Source organism: Chlorocebus sabaeus, chromosome 22, assembly GCF_047675955.1.
Source record: "Chlorocebus sabaeus isolate Y175 chromosome 22, mChlSab1.0.hap1, whole genome shotgun sequence".
Classification (NCBI taxonomy): domain Eukaryota; kingdom Metazoa; phylum Chordata; class Mammalia; order Primates; family Cercopithecidae; genus Chlorocebus; species Chlorocebus sabaeus.
Window position 1 is genome coordinate 89,029,860 of NC_132925.1, and position 16,845 is coordinate 89,046,704.

General features: G+C 39.5%; 1 protein-coding gene and 1 pseudogene across 5 annotated transcripts in view; one reads left to right on the plus strand and one right to left on the minus strand.

Moving 5' to 3' along the window:
* DOCK3 (dedicator of cytokinesis 3) overlaps positions 1-16,845 on the minus strand; it is a 675,444-nt gene that overhangs the window by 586,050 nt on the left and 72,549 nt on the right. The window lies entirely within an intron of this gene.
* LOC140709786 (zinc finger protein 652 pseudogene) lies at positions 8,891-13,242 on the plus strand (annotated as a pseudogene).

The window sequence follows — 16,845 nt, forward strand, 5'->3', positions numbered from 1 at the left end:
CATTCAAAAGCTAGCAGAAGGCAAGAAATAACTAAGATCAGAGCAGAACTGAAGGAGATAGAGACACAAAAAACCCTCCAAAAAAATCAATGAATCCAGGAGTTGGTTTTTTGAAAAGATCAACAAAATTGACAGACCGCTAGCAAGACTAATAAAGAAGAAAAGAGAGAAGAACTAAATAGACGCAATAAAAAATGATAAAGGGGATATCACCACCGACCCCACAGAAATACAAACTGCCATCAGAGAATGCTATAAACACCTCTACGCAAATAAACTAGAAAATCTAGAAGAAATGGATAATTTCCTGGACGCTTACACTCTTCCAAGACTAAACCAGGAAGAAGTTGAATCCCTGAATAGACCAATAGCAGGCTCTGAAATTGAGGCAATAATTAATAGCCTACCAACCAAAAAAAGTCCAGGACCAGATGGATTCACAGCTGAATTCTACCAGAGGTACAAGGAGGAGCTGGTACCATTCCTTCTGAAACTATTCCAATCAATAGAAAAAGAGGGAATCCTTCCTAACTCATTTTATGAGGCCAACATCATCCTGATACCAAAGCCTGGCAGAGACACAACAAAAAAAGAGAATTTTAGACCAATATCCCTGATGAACATCGATGCAAAAATCCTCAATAAAATACTGGCAAACCGGATTCAGCAGCACATCAAAAAGCTTATCCACCATGATCAAGTGGGCTTCATCCCTGGGATGCAAGGCTGGTTCAACATTTGCAAATCAATAAACATAATCCAGCATATAAACAGAACGAAAGACAAGAACCACATCATTATCTCAATAGATGCAGAAAAGGCTTTTGACAAAATTCAACAGCCCTTCATGCTAAAAACGCTCAATAAATTCGGTATTGATGGAACGTACCTCAAAATAATAAGAGCTATTTATGACAAACCCACAGCCAATATCATACTGAATGGGCAAAAACTGGAAAAATTCCCTTTGAAAACTGGCACAAGACAGGGATGCCCTCTCTCACCACTCCTATTCAACATAGTGTTGGAAGTTCTGGCTAGGGCAATCAGGCAAGAGAAAGAAATCAAGAGGATTCAGTTAGGAAAAGAAGAAGTCAAATTGTCCCTCTTTGCAGATGACATGATTGTATATTTAGAAAATCCCATTGTCTCAGCCCAAAATCTCCTTAAGCTGATAAGCAACTTCAGCAAAGTCTCAGGATACAAAATTAATGTGCAAAAATCACAAGCATTCTTATACACCACTAACAGACAAACAGAGAGCCAAATCATGAATGAACTTCCATTCACAATTGCTTCAAAGAGAATTAAATACCTAGGAATCCAACTTACAAGGGATGTAAAGGACCTCTTCAAGGAGAACTACAAACCACTGCTCAGTGAAATAAAAGAGGACACAAACAAATGGAAGAACATACCATGCTCATGGATAGGAAGAATCAATATCGTGAAAATGGCCATACTGCCCAAGGTAATTTATAGATTCAATGCCATCCCCATCAAGCTACCAACGAGTTTCTTCACAGAATTGGAAAAAACTGCTAAAAAGTTCATATGGAACCAAAAAAGGGCCCGCATCTCCAAGACAATCCTAAGTCAAAAGAACAAAGCTGGAGGCATCACGCTACCTGACTTCAAACTATACTACAAGGCTACAGTAACCAAAACAGCATGGTACTGGTACCAAAACAGAGATATAGACCAATGGAACAGAACAGAGTCCTCAGAAATAATACCACACATCTACAGCCATCTGATCTTTGACAAACCTGAGAGAAACAAGAAATGGGGAAAGGATTCCCTATTTAATAAATGGTGCTGGGAAAATTGGCTAGCCATAAGTAGAAAGCTGAAACTGGATCCTTTCCTTACTCCTTATACGAAAATTAATTCAAGATGGATTAGAGACTTAAATGTTAGACCTAATACCATAAAAACCCTAGAGGAAAACCTAGGTAGTACCATTCAGGACATAGGCATGGGCAAAGACTTCATGTCTAAAACACCAAAAGCAACGGCAACAAAAGCCAAAATTGACAAATGGGATCTAATTCAACTAAAGAGCTTCTGCACAGCAAAAGAAACTACCATCAGAGTGAACAGGCAAGCTACAGAATGGGAGAACATTTTTGCAATCTACTCATCTGACAAAGGGCTAATATCCAGAACCTACAAAGAACTCAAACAAATTTACAAGAAAAAAACAAACAACCCCATCAAAAAGTGGGCAAAGGAGATGAACAGACATTTCTCAAAAGAAGACATTCATACAGCCAACAGACACATGAAAAAATGCTCATCATCACTGGCCATCAGAGAAATGCAAATCAAAACCACAATGAGATACCATCTCACACCAGTTAGAATGGCGATCATTCAAAAGTCAGGAAACAACAGGTGCTGGAGAGGATGTGGAGAAATAGGAACACTTTTACACTGTTGGTGGGACTGTAAACTAGTTCAACCATTATGGAAAACAGTATGGCGATTCCTCAAGGATCTAGAACTAGATGTACCATATGACCCAGCCATCCCATTACTGGGTATATACCCAAAGGATTATAAATCATGCTGCTATAAAGACACATGCACACGTATGTTTATTGCGGCACTATTCACAATAGCAAAACTTGGAATCAACCCAAATGTCCATCACTGACAGACTGGATTAAGAAAATGTGGCACATATACACCATGGAATACTATGCAGCCATAAAAAAGGATGAGTTTGTGTCCTTTGTAGGGACATGGATGCAGCTGGAAACCATCATTCTTAGCAAACTATCACAAGAACAGAAAACCAAACACCGCATGTTCTCACTCATAGGTGGGAACTGAACAATGAGATCACTTGGACTCGGGAAGGGGAACATCACACACCGGGGCCTATCGTGGGGGGGGGAGGGGGGAGGGGGGAGGGATTGCACTGGGAGTTGTACCTGATGTAAATGACGAGTTGATGGGTGCTGACGAGTTGATGGGTGCAGCACAGCAACATGGCACAACTATACATATGTAACAAACCTGCACATTATGCACATGTACCCTAGAACTTAAAGTATAATAATAATAAAAAATAAAAAAAATTAAAAAAAAAAGAAAATTACCAATGCCTCATGTAACATAACCACTGTTTCATAAAAACTTAAGAATTTAAGAAGCAAAGTTAATTAACCTGATAAGTAAATCATACATTGCTTTAAAATTAAAATAGGTGATGAGGCTTTTACTCTATCTAATTTGTTTTTATTTTAGAATTATTGCTGTGGAAAAAGGACAGGCTCCTGAGATTTCTGCATATTTCAACATTCACAACCCATATGTATTTGGATTTTGGAGTCAACAGTTTCAGACAATCCCCTACCCATTGTTGTCAGGAGGAGGAGAAAGAGTATAGACAAATTGAAATCTTGCTCAATCATCATTATTAACTGAGGAATGTTATTTAATGTTTGTAAACCCAGTTTTATTCATATCTAAGCAGAAAGCAAGCATAATGCTTATGTTGTAAAATCACTTGAGAATTAAATTATTTAAGTAAAGTAAAAAAAAAAAAAAGAATCTGATAATGCAATCACAAGTATCAACAGCAGAACAGACCAAGGTGAGGAAAGAATCTCAGAGCTTGAGGACTGGGTTTCTTAAATACAACAGTCAGAAAACAACAGAGAAAAAGAATGAAAAGGAACAAAATCTCCAAGAAATATGGGCTTATGTAAAGAGACCAAATCCAAAGGCCAAGGCAGGCAGATCACGAGGTCAAGAGATCAGGGCCATCCTTGCCAACATGGTGAAACCCCATCTCTACTAAAAATACAAAAATTAGCTGGGTGTGGTGGCAGCACGCACCTGTAGTCCCAGCTACTCAGGAGGCTGAGGCAGGAGAATCACTTGAACCCGGGAGGCAAAGGTTGCAGTGAGCCGAGATCATGCCACATGGCACTCCAGCCTGGCAACAGGGCAAGACTCCATCTCAAAAAATAAAAAATAAATTAAAAAAAAAGACACCAAATCCATAACTCATTGGTGTCCCTGAAAGAGACGGGGAGTGTGTAAGAAACTTGAAACTTGAAAAACATATTTCAGGATATCAACAATGAGAGCTTCCTCCAACCTAGACAGGCCAACATTTAAATGTAGGAAATGCAGAGAACCCCAGTAACATACTTCACAAGATCATCTCCAAGAAATACAATCATCAGATTCTTCAAAGTCAAAATGAAAGAAAAAAAATGTTAAAGGTAGCTAGATCAGGTAATCTACAAAGGCAAGTCCATCAGACTAACAGTGGACCTCTCAGGAAAAACCCAAGCCAGAAGAGACTGGGGGCCAATATTCCATATTCTTAAAAAAAGAGATTCAAACCCAGAATTTCATAGCTGGCCAAACTGAGCTTCATAAGCCAATAAGAAATAAGATCCTTTTCAGACAATCAAACACTAAGGAAATTTGTTACCCTCAGACCCACCTTTTCAGAGCTCCTGAAGGAAGCACTAAATATGGAAAGGAAAGACCATTACCAGCCACAACAAACACAAACTTAAGTACACAGACTAGTAACACTATAAAGCAACCACACTAACATGTCTCCATAATAACTAGCTAACATGATGATAACAGGATCAAATCTACGCATATTAATAATAACCTTGAATGTAAACGGGATAAATGCCCCAATTAAAAGGTGCAGAGTAGTAAGCTAGACAAAGAACCAAGATCCATTAATATGCTGTCTTCGAGAGATCCATGTCACATGTAAAAACACCCACAGACTCGAAATAAAGGGATGGAGAAAAATCTACCAAGCAAGAGAAAACAGAAAAAAAGCAGGGGTTGCAATCCTAATTTCAGACAAAACCGACTTTAAACCAATGAAAATCAAAAAAAGACAAAGAAGGGCATTACATAATGGTAAAGGATTCAATTCAACAAGAAGACTTAACTATCCTAAATATATATGCACCTAACACACGAGCACCCAGATTCATAAAGCAAGTTCTTAGAGACCTACAAAGACAGACAGACTCCCACAAAACAATAGTGGGAAACTTCAACATGCCACTAACAGCATTCAACAGATCATCGAGGCAGAAAATTAACAAAGGTATTTAGTACTTCAACTCAGCATTGGATCAAACAGATCTGATAGACATTTACAGAACTCTCCACCCAAAAGCAACAAAATATACATTCTTTTCATTACCACATCACACACAGTCTAAAACTGACCATATACTCAGGACACAAAACACTCCTCAGCAAATGCAAAAGAAGTGAAATCATAACAACCACTCTCTCAGACCACAGCACAATCAAATTAAAAATCAACACTAAGAAATTCACTCAAAACCATATAATTACACATAAGTTAAATAAACTGCTCCCAAATGACTTCTGGGTAAATAATGAAATTAAGGCAAAAATCAACAAGTTCTTTGAAACTAATGAGAACAAAAATACAATATACCCAAAATCTCTGGGACACAGCTAAGGCAGTGTTAAAAGGAAAATATATAGCACTAAATGCCCACACCAAAAATAAATATGTCTCAATCTAACATTAATAAAAGAACTAGGGAGCCAAGAGTAAACCAAGCCCAAAGCTAGTGGAAGACAAGAAACAACCAAAATCAGAGGTGAACAGAAGGAGAGGGAAACACAAAAAACCATTCAAAAGATCAATGAAGGCAGCAGTTGGATTTTTGAAAAGAATATTAATAAAACAGGCCAGGCAAAGTGGCTCATGCCTGTAACACCAGCACTTTGGGAGGCCGAGACGGGTGGATCACATGAGATCAGGAGTTCGAGACCAACCTGACCAACAAGGCGAAATCCTGTCTCTACTAAAAAATACAAAAATTAGCTGGGTATGGTGGCACATGCCTGTAATCCCAGCTACTTGGGAGGCTGCGGCAGGAGAATCACTTGAAGCCAGGAGGTAGAGATTGCAGTGAGTTGAAATCATGCCACTGCACTCCAGCCTAGGCAACAAGAGCGAAACTCTGCCTCAAAAATAAAATAAAATAAAATAATAAAATAAATAAAATAGATGGCTAGCTAGACTAATAAAGAAGAAAAGAGTGAATATCCAAATAAACACAATTAGAAACAGCAAAAGGGATATTACCACTCATCCCACAAAAATTCAAATAATCATCAGGAACTATTATGAACACCTCTATACACATAAACCAGAAAATCTGGAAGAAATGTTTACATTTCTGGACACATACACCCTCCCCAAAACTGAACCAGGAAGAAACTGAATATCTGAACAGACCAATAATGAGCTCTGAAACTGAATTTTAATAAACTTCCAACTAACCAAAAGAGGCCAAGGAGCAGACAAATTCACAGCCAAATTCTAACAGATGTACAAAGAAGAGCTATTACCATTCCTACTGAAACAATTCTAAAAAACTAAGGAGGAGGGATTCCTCCTCGACTCATTCTTTGAGGCCAGCATCATCCTGATATCAAAACCTGTCAGAGAACAGGCCAATATCCTTGATGAACATCAATGCAAAAATCCTCAAAGAAATATTCGCAAACCAAATCCAGCAACACATCAAAAAGCTTATCCACCATGATCAAACTAAGCTTTATTCCTGGAATGCAAGATTGCTCTAACATATGCAAATCAATAAACATGATTCATCACACAAACAGAACTAGAAACAAAAACCACACGATCATCTCAACAGATGCAGAAAAGGCTTTTGGTAAAATTCAACACCCCTTTATGATAAAAACTCTCAATAAGCTTGGTAAAATAATAACAGACATCTATGACAAACCCACAGCCAACGACATAATGAATCTATAAAGCTGGAAGTAGTCCCCTGGAAAACCGGCACAAGACAGAGGTGCTCTCTCTCACCACTCCTAGTCAACATAGTATTGGAAGTCCTTTCCAGAACAATTAGGCAAGAGAAAGAAAGAAGCAGCATTCAAATAGGAAGAGAGGAAATCAAACTATCCCTCTTTGCAGATGACATGCCTTATACCTACATAACTCCATGGTGTCAGCCCCAAAGCTCCTTAAGCTGAAAAACAACTTCAGCAAACTCTGAGAATACAAAATCCACGTGCAAAAATCACTAGAGTTCCTATACACCAACAATAGCCAACTCGAGAGCCAAATCAGGAACAGAATCTCATTCACCGCCATAAAAAGAATGAAATACCTAGAAATATAGCTAACCAGAGAAGTGAAAGATGATTACAAAAAGAACTACAAAACATTGCTAAAAAAAAAAAAAAAAAACAGAGAGGACACAACAAACAAATGGAAAAACATTTCATGCTAACAGAGAAGAAGAATCTATATCATTAAAATGGTCATACTGCCCAAAGCAATTTACAGATTCAATGCCATTCCTATCAAACTACAATGACATTCTTCACAGAACTAGAAAAATCTATTTTAAAATTCACATGGAACAACAACAAACAAAATCCCAAATAGCCAAGGCAATCTTAAGCAAAAAGAACAAAGCTGGAGGCATCATGCTACCCAAATTCAAACTACACCACAGGGCCACAGTAACTAAAACAACATGGTACTAGAACAAAAACAGACACAGAGACCAGTGGAAAACAACAGAGCACCCAGAAACAAGTCCACACACTTACAACCATCCAATCTTCAACAAACCTGACAAAAACAAGCACTGAAGACGACTCCCTATTCAATAAGTGGTGCTGGCATAACTGGCTAACCGTATGCAGAAGATTGAAACCGGAACCCTTCCTTACACCATACACAAAAATCAACTCAAGATAGATTAAACATTTGGCCAGGTGCAGTGGCTCACGCCTGTAATCCTAGCACTTTCGAGGCCGAGGCGGGTGGATCACCTGAGGTCAGGAGTTCCAGACCAGTGTGGCCAACATGGTAAAACCCCATTTCAACATGGTGAAACTATGGACTACACCATACAGGACTACACCTGTAGTCCCTGCTACTTGGGAGGCTAAGGCAGAAGAATCGCTTGAACCTGGGAGGCAGAGGTTGCAGTGAGCCAAGATTCCACCACTGCACTCCATCCTGAGTGACTGAGCAAGACTCCGTCTCAAAAAAAAAAAAAAAAGATAGATTTCACACTTAAATGTAAACCCCAAAACTGTAATAGATCACCTAGGCGATACCATTCTAGACATAGGAATGGGCAAAGATTTCATGACAAAGACACCAAAAGCAATCACAACAAAGGCAAAAATTGACAAACGGGATCTTATTAATTTAGGAGCTTCTGCATAACGAAAGAAACTATCAACAGAGTAAACAACCTACAGAATGGGAGAAAAATTCTGCAATCTCTCCATCTGAAAAAGGTCTAATATCATCTACAAGGAACTTAAACAAATTTACAAGAACAAAAAAAATCCATTAAAAAGTGGGCAAAGGACATGAACACATGCTTCTCAAAAAAAGACATTCATGTGGCCAAGAAGCATATGCAAAAAAGGTTAGTATCATTGATCATTAGAGAAATGCAAATCAAAATCACAATGAGATGCCATCTCACACCAGTCAGAATGGAAGATCATCACCCAGGCACACAGCCATCAGGTTATCTAAAGTCAAGACAAAGGAAAGAATCTTCAGAGCTGTGAGGCAAAAGTATCAGATAACCTATAAGGGAAAATTTATCAGATTAAAAGCAGATTTCTCAGCAGAAACCCTACAAACTCAAAGGGATGAGGTCCTGTCTTTAGTCTCCTTAAACAAAACAATTATCAGTCATGAATGTTTTATCTAGCAAAACTGAGCTTCGTAAATGAAGGAAAGATAGTCTTTTTCAGACAAACAAATGCTGAGAGAATCTGCCACTACCAAGCCAGCACTACAATAACTGCTAAAAAAAAAAAAAAAAAAAAAAAAAAAAGAAGCCCTAAATATTGAAACAAAACCTCAAAATACACCAAAATAGAATCTCCTTAAAGGATAAATCTCACAGGACCTATAAAAACCTATAAAACAATAGCAAATGAGAAAAAACAAACAAACAAGGTATTCAGACAACAACCAGAATGATGAACAGAATAGTACCTCACATCTCAATACCAACATTGAATGTATGGCCTAAATGCTCCACTTTAAAGACACAGAATGGCAGAATAGATAAGAACTCACCAACCATGTATCTGTTGTCTTCAAGAGACTCACCTAACACATAAGGACTCACATAAACTTAAGGTAAAAAGGTGGAAAAAGATACTCCATGCAAATGAACACCAAAAGCAAGCAGGAGGAGCTATTCTTATATCAGACAAAACAAACTTCAAAAGCAAAAGCAGTTTAAAAACACAAAGAGAGATATTATACAATGATAAAAGGATTAGGCCAAGCATGGTGGCTCATGCCTGTAATCTCAACACTTTGGGAGGCCGAGGTGGGCAGATTACTTGTTGCCAGGAGTTCCAGATCAGTTTGGCCAACATGGTGAAACCGCATCTCTACTAAAAATACAAAAATTAGCCGGGCATGCTGGTGCACAACTATAGTTCCAGCTACTCAGCAGGCTGACACACAAGAATCGCTTGAACCCAGAAGGCACATGACACCAAGATCACACCACTGCATTCCAATCTGGATGACAGAGAGAGAGACTATCTAAAAAACAAACAAAAAGATAAAAAAACTAGTCCAACAGGAAAATATCAGAATCCTAGATATATATGCACTTAACACTGGAGCTTCCAAATTTATAAAACAGTTACTACCAGACCTAAGAAATGTGATGGATGGCAACACAATATTGGTGGGGGACTTCAATAATCCACTAACAGTACTGGACAAGTCATCAAGACAGAAAGACCACAAATAAACAATGGACTTAAACTATACCCTAGAACAAAGGAACTTAACAGATATTTACAGAACATTCTACCCAACAACTGCAGAATATACATTCTAATCATCAGTATATGGAACATTCTCCAAGACAGATACTATAGGCCACAAAACAACTCTCAATAAATTTAAGAAAATCAAAATTACATTAAGTACTCTCTCAGATCACAGTGGAATAAAATTGGAAATCAACTCCAAAAGGAACCCCCAAAACCATGAAAATACATGGAAACTAATCTGCTGCTGAATGATGATTGGGTCAACAATGAAATTAAGATGGAAATTAAAAGTTATTTGAACTGCATAACAGTGACACAATCAATCAAAACCTCTGGGATGCAGCAAGAGGTGATAAGAGAAAAGTTCTTAACGTTAAACACCTACATCAAAAGTCTGAAAGAGAAATAAGAAGACAGTCTAAGGTGAAACCTCAAGGAACTAGAGAAACAAAAACAAACAACTGAAACCCAGCAGAAGAAAAGAAATAACAAAGATCAGAGCAGAACTAAATGAAATTGAAACAAACAACAAAAAAGAAACAACACAAAAGATAAATGAAACAAAAACCTCGTTCTTTGAAAAGATAATAAAGGGGGGTGGCCAATAAAGGAAGGGGACGGGGCGGGCACACGCCCTCGCAGCCACTCACCTCCCTCCCTGCACGCACATCCACACACCCACACTCCCTCCCCTGCCTCCCTCCCTGCACTCTGCCCACCTGCCGCCCTCCTTGCCCTCAGACACTCAGAAGGAAGTCCAGAGACATGGGAGCGGTGGCCACATAGCACAGCGGCCAGCAGCCAATGCCGGGTCTGAGGAGCAGCCCTGAGGACAGACATTGGGCAGTAGTGAGGGGCCAGACTGGCTGGAGGTTGTGACTCTGGCTACAGTCCTCCCACTGCAGGGACAGACTGCCAAGGCTTTGATCTAGGTGGTGGAAGTGCCCAGCCCAGAAGAGATGCTCCAAGTCCCTTGTAATTCTGTTCAGAAGAAAAATCACTAGTGGTCTGCTCTTGCCATAATACCAAATCTTTTTGACCTACGCTTTGGTGCTGCAACACTGGAAGAATTCAGTTTCCAGGAATATCTTTTTTTCATTTGAGTGATTATTTGGGATGGAAAAATATTTTAGTCTTAATAATTACTTTGTTTTAAAGCTATTTTCTTTACAGTCTGAACTGCTTAATAAATGGAACCATTTACTAACAAGGTGCACAGACATTTCTCATCAGGAGCTAGTTGAAAACTGTGCTGTGAGTATAGCAGGAATGGCACAAGAAGATAGCCATCATGGGCAAGTGCCATCAAGCTTTCATCATGGTGCCAACAAGGAACTTGACCTATCCACCAAAGTGTAACACGGGGAATCAGGAAGTCCTTATTCTACATTTGTGGACACCACGATGAGTAAACCACATCTCAATGAAACAAAGAACATACTTCAGGGAGACAAGAGCAGAGTCTGACAGGCATGCTATTAAGGAAGACCAGGAGAATTCTGATGACACAGAAGAGGAGGAAGAAGAGGAAGAAGTCTCTTGCAAAAGGGAGCAGATCATAGTGGAGGTAAACCTTAATAATCAAACATTAAATGTACCTAAAGGGGAAAAGGGTACCTCTTCTCAATCCAAAGAGACTCCTGTTCTTCAACAGCGAGGAGGAAGAGAGTGAGGAAGGGGCCACAGATAACAGCAATGACTGGAGAGAATGAAAAGCAGAAGAAAAAGAAGAAGATAATAGAGAAAGTCAGAATTACAGAAAGGAGAGCAGCCTCTGTTGCTGCAGCTACCACTTTCCCTACTCCTAGAACTACAAGAGGTTGCAGGAAGAGCGTAGAGTCACCTAGGTGTAAGAAGCAGGCCACAAAGGAGCCTGAAGCACCAGTTCAGAAAGCTAAGTGTGACCTGTGAGAAGTGCCCCAGGGTTTTTTGTTTTGTTTTGTTTTTTGTTTTTTTGAGACAGAGTTTTACTCTTGTTGCCCAGGCTAGAGTGCAATGGTATGATCTCAGCTCACCACAACCTCCACCTCCCGGGCTCAAACGATTCTCCTGCCTCAGCCTCCCGAGTAGCTGGGTTTACAGGAATGCGTCACCACACCCAGCTAATTTTGTATTTTCAGTAGAGACGGGGTTTCTACGTGTTGATCAGGCTGGTATCAAACTCCTGACCTCAGATGATCCGCCCGCCTCGGCCTCCCAAAGTGCTGGGATTACAAGCATGTGCCCCAGGGTATTTAACACTCGGTGGTGTCTGGAGAAGCACATGAACGTTACTCATAGGCACATGCGGATTTGTGATAAATGTGGCAAGAAGTTTGTCCTGGAAAGCGAGCTGTACCTTCACCGGCAAACAGACTGTGAAAAAAACATTCAGTGTGTTTCCTGTAATAAATGGTTCAAGAAACTGTATCCTTCATTAACATATCAAGATTATCCATGGTTATGCAGAAAAGAAATTTTCCTGTGAAATGTGTGAGAAAAAAATCTATACCATGGCTCATGTGCGAAAACACATGGTTGCACACATGACAGACATGCCATTTACATGTGAAACCTGAGGAAAATCATTCAAATGCAGTATGCCACTCATGGCACATTCCCTGCAGCATTCTGGAGAGAAGCCCTTCAGAGGCGAGAACTGTGATGAAAGGTTTCAGTACAATTACCAGCTACACACCCATATGAGCATCCACATTGGGCACAAACAGTTCATGTGCCAGTGGTGTGGCAAAGATTTCAACATGAAGCAGTATTTTCACGAACACATGAAAACAAACACTGGAGAGAAACCCTTTATCTGTGAAATCTGTGGCAAAAGATTTCATAAATCAAAAAGGCCAGAGTAAGGACAACTTTAAATGATAAAGGCCAGAGAGAGAACAACTTTGTGCGGCAGCTGGCAAAGAACAGTTCAGCACACCATCACCAACATCCATCTCCTTAAGTGTGTTCTCCAGGAGATACATTCCCATGTGTGAATGTGCACAGAGAGAGTCGGTGGGTGTTTCTTTAGTTCTCAGACTCTCCTCAGCCTCCACTAAGAGTTCCGTCATTGTCATTGAAACAACAGATCTAAGGAAATGAACAAGAAGACGACTTTGAGCTCACAGAGGGAACCACCAAACTAAAGCCTAATTTGCTTGCATTTTCTGGTGACTTTTTTAAGTTTCAAATACTCAAGACTTCTGGAATTTTATAATTTCATATCAGTTGATTAAAGAAAAAAGAAAAGATGAATAACACTGAAAGACCATTAGGAAGATTAACCAAGAAGAGAGAAAATCCAAATAAGCTCAATGAGAAACAAAACGAGAGATATTACAAGCAATACCAAAGAAATACAAAAGATCATTCAACACCTTTATGCACACCTTTATGGGCACAAACTAGAAAACCTAGAGGAGATGGACAAATTTCTGGAAATACACAACCCTCTTAGATTAAACCAGGAAGATATAGAAACTCTGAACAGACAAATAACAAGCAGTGAGACAGAAATGATTAAAAAAAAAAAAAAAAAAAAGCCAACAAAAAAAGGCCAGGACCAGAAGGATTCACAGCTGAATTCTATCAGACATTCAAAGAAAAACTGGTAAAAATCCTACTGAAACTATTCCAAAAGACAGAGAAAGAGGCACTCCTTAAATCATTCTATAAAGGCAGCATCACCTTAATACCAAAACCAGGATAGGACATAACAAAAAAAGAAAACTACACACCAATATCCTTGATGAACATAGATGTAAAAATCCTCAACAAAATACTAGCTAACTGAATCCAACAGCATATCAAAAAGATAATGCACCACGATCAAGTGGGCTTCATACCAGGAACACAGGGATGGTTTAACATAGGCAAGTCAATAAATGTGATATACTACATAAACAGAATTTAAAACAAAAACCACATGATCATCTCAATAGATGCGTAAAAAGCATTTGACAAAATCCAGCACCCTTTGTGATTAAAACCCTCAGCAAGGCCGGGTGCGGTGGCTCAAGCCTGTAATCCCAGCACTTTGGGAGGCCGAGATGGGCGGATCACGAGGTCAGCAGATCGAGACCATCCTGGCTAACATGGTGAAACCCCCTCTCTACTAAAAAATACAAAAAACTAGCCGGGTGAGGTGGCGGGCGCCTGTAGTCCCAGCTACTCGGGAGGCTGAGGCAGGAGAATGGCGTAAACCCGGGAGGCGGAGCTTGCAGTGAGCTGAGATCCGGCCACTGCACTCCAACCTGGGCGACAAAGCGAGACTCCGTCTCAAAAAAAAAAAAAAAAAAAAAAAAACCTCAGCAAAATTGGCATAGAAGGGACATACCTTAATAAAAGCCATCTAAGACAAACCCACAGCCAACATTATATTGAATGAGGAAAAGACAAAAGCATTCCACCTGAGAACTGGAACAAGACATGGATGCCCACTTTTACCACTTCTCTTCAACATAGTACTGGAAGTCCTAGCCACAGCAATCAGACAAGAGAAAGAAATAAAGGACATCCAAACTGGTAAAGAGGCAGTCAAATGATCACTGCTCACCAATGACACGATCATATACCTTAAAAACCCTAAAGACCCATCCAAAAAGCTCCTAGAACTGAAAAATAAACTCAGAAAAGTTTTGGAATACAATCTTTTTTTTTTTTTTTTTTTTTTTTTTGAGATGGAGTTTTGCTCTTGTCACCCAGGCTAGAGTGCAATGGCACAATCTCAGCTCACTGCAACCTCTGCCTCCCAGCTTCAAGCAATTCTCCTGGCTCAGTCTCCCAAATAGCTGGGATTACAGGCGTGCACCACTACACCCGGCTAATTTTCGTATTTTTAGTAGAGACAGGGTTTCACCATGTTAGCCAGGCTGGTCTCAAACTCCTGACCTCAGGTGACCCGCCCACCTTGGCTTCCCAAAGTGCAGGGATTATAGGCGTGAGCCACCGTGCCTGGCCACAGGATACAAAATTGATGTACACAAATTTGTAGCACTGCTATACACCAACAGCCACCAGGCTAAGAATCAATCAAGAACTCAACCCCTTTTACACTAGCTGCAAATAAAATAAAATACTGAGGAATATACCTAATCAAGGAAGTGAAAGACCTCTACAAGGAAAACTATAAAACACTGCTGAAAGAAAACACAGATGACACAAACAAATGGAAACACATCCCATGCACATGAATGGGTAGAATCAATATTGTGAAAATGAACATACCGCCAAAAGCAGTCTACAAATTCAATGTGATTCCCATCAAAATACCACCATCATTCTCCACAGAACTAAAAAAAACAAACCTACAATTCATATGGAACCAAAAAACAGCCCACACAGCCAAAGCAAGACTAAGCAAAAAGAACAAATCTGGAAGCATCACATTATCCTACTTCAAACTATACTATAAGGCTATAGTCACCAAAACAGCATGGTACTAGTATAAAAATAGGCACATAGACAAATGGAACAGAATAGAGAATCCAGAAACAAAGCCAAATACTTATAGCCAAATGATGTTTGACAAAGCAAACAAAAACATAAAGTGGGGAAAGGACACACCCTATTCAACAAATGGTGCTAGGATAATTGGCAAGTCACATGTAAAAGAATGAAACTGAATCCTCATCTCTCACCTTACACAAAAATCAACTCAAAGACGGGTGCAGTGGCTCATGCCTGTAATCCCAGCACTTTGGGAGGCTGAGGCGGGTGGATCACTTGAGGTCAGGAGTTCAAGAGCAACCTGGCCAACATGGTGAAACCCCATCTCTACTAAAAATAAAAAAATCAGTCAGGCGTGGTGGCAGGCACCTGTAATCTCAGCTACTCGGGAGGCTGAGACAGGAGAATTGCTTAAACTTGTGAGGCAGAGGTTGCAGTGAGCCCAGATCATGCCATTGCACTCCAGTCTGGGCAACAGAGTGAGACTCCATCTCAAAAAAAAAAAAAAAAATCAACTCAAGATGGATCAAAGACTTAAATTTAAGACCTGAAACCATAAAAATTCTACAAGGTAACACTGGAAAACCCCTTCTAGACACTGGCTTAGGCAAAGACTTCATAACCAAAAACACAAAAGCAAATGAAACAAAAACAAAGATAAATTGATGGGACCTACTTAAACTCAAAAGCTTCTGCACAGCAGAAGAAATAATCAGCAGAGAAAATAGATAATCCACAAAGTGGGAGAAAATCTTCGCAAACTATGCATCCAACAAAGGACTAATATCCAGAATCTACAAGGAAGTGAAACAAATCAAGAAGAGAAAAACAAATAATCACATCAAAAAATGGGTTAAGGACAGGAATACACAATTCTCAAGAATTGTCCATTGAGAATCTTCTCAAGAAGATATACGAATGGCCAACAAACACATGAAAAAATGCTAAACATCATTAATCATCTGAGAAATGCAATTAAAACCACAATGAGATACCACCTTACTCTTGTAAGAATGGTCATAATTTAAAAATTAAAAAATAATAGATACTGGCATGGATGTGGTGAAAAGATAATACTTTTATACTGCTGATACAACCACTATGAAAAACATGTGGAGATTCCTTAAAGAACAAAAAGTAGATCTACCATTCGATCCAGCAATCCCACTACAGGGTATCTACCCAGAGGAAAACAAGTCATTATACAAAAAAGACACATGCACACGCACGTTTATAACAGCACAATTCTCAATTGCAAAAATATGGAACTAGCCCAAATGCCCATCAGTCAATGAGTGGATAAAGAAAACATGTGGTGGTACAGACACACACACACAGGCCATGGACTATTCAGCCATTAAAAAAAAAAAATCATGGCATTCACAGCAACCTGGATGGAACTGGAGACCATTATTCTAAGTGAAGTAACTCAGGAATGAAATACCAAACATCGTATGTTCTCACTTGTAAGTGGGAGCTAAGCTATGAGGATGCAAGTGCATATGCATGATACAATGGACTCTGGGGACTCGGTTGGGGGAGGAGTGGGAGGTGGGT